Source organism: Apodemus sylvaticus, chromosome 1 (assembly GCF_947179515.1).
Source record: "Apodemus sylvaticus chromosome 1, mApoSyl1.1, whole genome shotgun sequence".
Lineage (NCBI taxonomy): Eukaryota > Metazoa > Chordata > Mammalia > Rodentia > Muridae > Apodemus > Apodemus sylvaticus.
In genome coordinates this window covers 62,024,674-62,030,673 of record NC_067472.1, presented here as the reverse complement: position 1 = coordinate 62,030,673, position 6,000 = coordinate 62,024,674, and positions in this window count along the sequence as shown.

Sequence of the window (6,000 nt, the reverse complement as noted above, 5' to 3'; positions counted from 1 at the left end):
ACCCTATGTCTACTTCTGATGTGTCCTGTCTCCAGGTTGTCCTTGGCTGAGATACTAGGTCATTAACAACTCATGAGGGCTCATAGGAACGTTAGAAAGACCATTGATCCCCAATATCCCAGTCCATAGCCACCATGTTGGGTAGGAGGTGCCCTGCTAATCTGTGTATCCCAACCTACTCCAGCCATTAAAGCTCTAGAGAATAAATGACCTGACCTCTTCTTTTAAAAGTGGAAGATCTGTTAAGGTGGCTGATTTGTCTATCTGATGTTGGTTTGCTGACTGGTTGGTTGGTTGGTTGGTTGAAAGAAGGCTAGTTGGTTTCCCAAACTAGGCTTGAACTTCCCATTTTTGTGCCACAGCCTCGTAAGCACTAGTACCACTATGCAAGTGAATCTGCCTCAGAGGTTAATCAAGCAGGAAGGACCTCTTTGACAGTTAGGAATGAGGAGCCTCAACCAGATGCCTCTTCCCAGGCTGCAATGAGAAGCTAACAGCATAGGTCGGTTCCTACCACAGGACTTCCCAGCAGCCCAGGCTGGGTAATAAGAACCAAAATGAAGCCCACCCATCAGCCAGTGTCTCTCAACTCATACTTTCTGGCCATCACTCTAATGCCCCAATATCTCAGATAGAAGTCAAGCCCAGTAACCACCTACAGCTCTGCTCTGGGGCCCTCAGTGACCATCCTTGGTAGAAACTCAAGATATCAATCTAGCCTTATCCCTTTGTGGTACCAACATAGAACACAACAGGTTGATTTGCACTAGCCTCAAAAAGGCCTGTATACAGCATTGTCTATAGCAGTTGAACCAAGAACCATTGTCAGAAGCAGGGAAGAGGGTAGAACTTCATGAGGTCACCAGTGGCCATCTTCAGAGACCACAGCAGTCAATGTCTTGAAGGATCATGTGTGTGCTTTGTTCATGTGAAGTTCAAGAACAGCCCCTAGGTGTGGTAGCAGATTCCAGGACATGGCAGGAATGGGACCAAGTCTCAGAGAAACCCTGGGCTTTGGAAGCATTTTGGTGTGGTGACTGAGGGACTGTCCAAACATAGATGAACGAAGAATTCAGATTCCTGCTCAGAAGGACACCTCAAATGAATGATGTCAGCCACTTCCTGGCCTCCCCAAGACTTACAGATCCAGAGTACTTTGGAAGAGGGATAATGGTATTGGCAGGCTTGTGTCCCTGGTACAGCTGACTGATGGCACACTCAAGGGGGCGGGGGATGTAACACTGTCCCCAAAGAGGCCCTTGCTTTAGAGTTTGGGAGCCCAAAATAGGTTGTCATGTGTCTTGGGTGCCCCCTAGATTAAGCCCAAGGATCATGCCTCAGTCCAACCCAATCTCCAGTCTTCATAACCCCTAGGGAATCCTCTACTGTCCCCCACTTCCTTTATACCAGAGAGGCAGCCAGAATGTAATGACTTTAGGGAGGCTGGGAGGGCTCCAGGTAACCCTGATCTCAACAACAGGGTAGATATAGATGGCTAGGGAAAGGACATTGGCACAGGCCTGAAACTTGGTCCTCTCCATTCCACTGGGTCTCCTTCTACTAGACCTTCTTCATCGCAGGCCCAAGCTGACCGTAGCCTCTAGGGTTCCTCCTGTCCAGCTACCCAGATGACCAAAGCTCTATCTGCTGCTCCCTCTGCACCTGGTATCCCCAGAAGGAAGGCAGGGTAAGCACATTAGAGAAAGAGGAATAAAAGGACAGGTGAGGAGTGCGCAGAGACCCACCAGACCCTGCCTTTGGGTGGATGGAAAGGTGTGCCCACACCCACACACATCTAGCCTCTCTTCTATAGTGCTCTCTACAGAGTACATCCTAGGGGCTGGGGTGGAATGGAAGGGTATCTCTTGGAAGGCTGGGAGGAGGAGCCCCCAGCAAGGTGAATGCAGAGTTGGCCCTGCCAGGGTTAAACTGGGACATGCTGGAGATACAGAACAAAGGAGAGATGACTGTCAGGAAAATGCCAAGATGACCCCAGCACTCATTCATCCCTTAACCCACGGCCTTCCCTAACCGCTACAGCAGTGGTTCTCAACCTGTGTGTCGAGACCCCTTTGAGAGTCATATGACCTTTCCACAGGGGTTTCCTAAGGCCATCAGAAAATAGATATTTACATTACAATTTGTAACAGTAGCAAAATTATAGTAATAAAGTAGCTGCTGCTTTATAAATTATTTATAAAAATAATTTTGTGGGGTTGGCAAGATGGTCCTGAGTTCAAATCCCAGCAACCACATGGTGGCTTACAATCATCCATAATGAGATCTGACGCCCTCTTCTGGTGTGTCTGAAGACAGCTACAGTGTACTTACATATAATACATAAATAAGTCTTAAATAATTTTGTGGTTGGAGATTACCACAACATGAGAAACTGTGTTAAAGTGTTGTAGCATTAGGTAGGTTAAGAACCACAGCTCTTGCCCAATCCTAGGAACTCAGTTCTACCAAGCTACAGGCCAGCTATAGAAATCACAATGGTATTCAAGAGGAAGAAGGTGACAACCAGAATGACCTTAGGGAAGAGGACCAAGACTCAGCCTCCACACCTGTAAAATGTGCACAGGCCTCAAGTCTGGCACCCCAGCAGGGTAAAGCTCTCCACTCTGAAGACTGGCCTCTAAGTACCCTACTAGTTCTAAGTGTGTACAGAGAAAAATTGACTAGAGAAGTAACCAGGATCCCAACCAAGTCCCAGAGATGGTCAAGGTGTTACCTCCAGGGGGAAGTCAGACTAGCTATACACAGAGTGGGCTCAAAATAGGAGGAAGAACTGAAGAGCCATCAGACACATGTGTTGTGCACCCAGATGTCTGGGTCAGTCCTGAGAAAGCTGCCTGCTTGCCTGGCTGCCATGATCTCTTCCATGAAGACCTGGCTCCTGACTAGGATAAGAAATAACCCCAGAAACTAGTCTCACTTGGCCCTCCACAGCTACATTTTTATACAAAGCTGTCTACCCTCAAGCCTCAGTCCTACTGTCTGACAAATGGGTCTCTACTTTCTGTGCCCACCTTGTAGGAGGGTGTGGTTTATAGAGTAGCCAGCCTATGAGCACAATGGGATGCAGTTAGGGAGGAGCTAGGCTGTGGGTGTAGTTGGATATTTAAAATCCAGCACAGATCTCCCCAAACCTAGCTTATAAGACAGCTGTTGTCTGAGTTGAAGGCCCCACCTGCCAGCCTACAAAACGCATTCAAATAAGAGACAAATATTTGATGCTCTCAGATGCAGCCCAGTCCAGCCTCTACCACTCCGCAACTGCTCCCTGGCTCTCATTTGGGTATTAATTGAATTCATTTGGAGATTTGCATATTATCAATGCAGCCAGCCTCCTCAGACTGGACAAAGCCTGGGACTCCCAGTTAAGCACCAGGTGCAAGGAAGGCAGGGTAATTAGGAGCCTAGGGCTGCCCTCACCTCCCAGATAATATCACAGCACAATCAGCACCTTGAGCCACATCATCTAGAGGAACAGGCCCAAGGGACAAGCTAGGAGGAAAACTGCAATCTACCAACAGGTGTGGAAGGCCAACATACCTATCTTATTGGCTCCCAACACCCCATAGCTGGAGCCAGGGGTACTGTCCGCTCCTCAGACTGTCTGGAGCCACTGTCACATGACGTCACAGCTAGAAAGGGATCCTCTTAGCTATGCAACACCTGGAGGAAGAGGGAGTCCATCCCATCCTCCTAGGTTCCATCTTGCTGGGCTGGGATTTTAGAGGGTAGCTTTTACTCTCTGGTCTGGTCATAGACAACCTAGTCTCATGAGAGATATCTCTCCCATGGCCACATTAAAACGCAGATGTCTCTGTCCTCAGTTCTAGACTAGTTACCATCCACCAGACTTGCCCAAAGAAGGACCTGCTTCTCCAGAGTAGGCTAGCAGTGAAGGAGAGGTGTGGTCTTGGATGTATCTCTGTAGGAGGCCCCGCCCTTCCTGTCTGATGGGGCTACACTGATCCCTATACACACTCTTGTCAGCTGAAGCCACAACCATCCAGTCATCCAGAGTACTAGTCTTTTAAAGAGGTAAGTTAAAAGGAGGTCACTAGGGTGCCCTTGCTCCATATGACTTGGGTCCTTTGAAAAAGGGATCAGGACACAGACACACAGGCAATGATCACATGAGGACACAAAAGAAGACACCATCTGCCATGTAATACCTTGTAACACCTCTACCTCAGACTTCTAGCCTCAGAGAAATATCCCTTAGGAGATGCTAAGGTACTGTCCCCGGACCCGGACCCAGCTGACTCACCTCTACCTCTGCAGCTGTCATACTACTGGGTCCTTCTGCTGCTCTACAACATTAGTAAATGGGCCAGCTTTTTTCTGGTCCTGGAGGTACGGGCAAGCAGCACCCAGCTGAATGCCCACAACCCTCCCTGATCTGCCACAACAGAGTGTAGGTGCCTGGGAGGGGTGGGACAGTGGGTAGAGAGACTGGGGCTGGCAAGCATATCCTACCCTGCTTCCTATTGCTGAGTGGCCTTGGACAGAGTCACTCTGGGGGAGTGACAGATGGTCCCTGCCCTCTGGTGGCTGGGACTGCACATCTGGGAGCCACCTGAGCACCCGGCAGCTCAGAGCTCTGTGAACTATCCCAATATGTAAAATGGAAAGAGTTGGGGAAGGGAGCAGGAGCTCATAATCTCAGCAGGGGTCCTGCTAAGTACTTGGTGGTGGGAAGCAGGAGATGGGGTTCTCTGCCTCCAGGCCTCTGGCCAATCACCTCACTCCACTAGCCCAACTTGGAGCCAGGGAGGTAAAAAGCCACATCAATAGGAGCAGGAGCCTAAACCCGGAACAGGAATCAGCCCTGGGAGGACCCTACCTACTTTTCGCACATCTCTTTCGTCTTCATCCTTTCTTCACTCTCAGTAAGGAGATGTGAGGTGAAGCAGAGCCTGGTGGTCAAGGCAGAGTTACCTCCTCCAGTCAGCCTTTTAGGGAGTTCCTTCTGAGCCCCGGACACGTGTCTCTTGTCTCCAGGCTCAGGACATAGGTCTTCTTCTCACGGGCTTGGAAGGCTTAGAGTGTCTAGAGGTCTGAGCTAGGTACTGGCTCCTCTCTAACTGTCAGACCAGCCCCTCCATGTAAGCAGCAAACAGCAAGCATCCAGTCTCCTGCCTCAGGCAGGCATGAGAGAGCTGTGGCCTGCTCACGTGGACACCTTCTCAGGGTACCTATCTATGGCTATTGGGTAGGGTAAAACCCCTTAAAGAGGCCAGGAGGATGTGCCCCTCTTGGGAGATTGGAACTTTCCATGTCATTGTGCTGTGTCTTCTCCGACAGCAGCCTCTACCCTCCACTAGACACCTGTCCTCACAGCCTAGACCCCCTACAATCAACTTCTGGTTCCTTTCTTCCTCTCTCTCAACTCCTCTAGGATCCAGAACAGACAAGCCATTCTCCAAGACCCCAGAACTCAGAGCCAAGCCAAACCAACCACTCAGACCGAATCTGAGAAGCCACTTACCAGACCAGGCCCCTCTTTCAGGAGAGCAGAGGCTGATGATGGCATACACCCATCCAAGGGCCTACCTGTGCTGTGAAGCCTCCAGAGCCCTCCCTGTCCTACATCCCTTACCTCCGCTCCTTCACAGCCCTAGATCAGGTCCCTTCAGCCTTACTCTACACTGGGGTTTGCCCACCCTACCTACAATCTGGCCAGGTGCTTCTGGACACAGATGTGCTGCTGTGGTCCCCAGGGCTTTGAAGGTCACCAATCTTGTGAGAAGGGAAGATGTAAGAGTAACAGGGCCCTGTTGACAAAAGTGATCCCTGTCATAGCCCTTCTGCCATTGGACATGCCTGAGTGTGACTATCTATAAGGGGCTGTGGTCTCAAGAGGGGCAGGAAGCAAATGATCTATGGGGCCTCTTCCCACAGCAGTTCTGTGGGTGGCTTGAGGGCCAGTTTCCTAGGCATGAGACCTCTGTAGTTCCATGGGCCCCACAGTATCCCTGTCTTGAA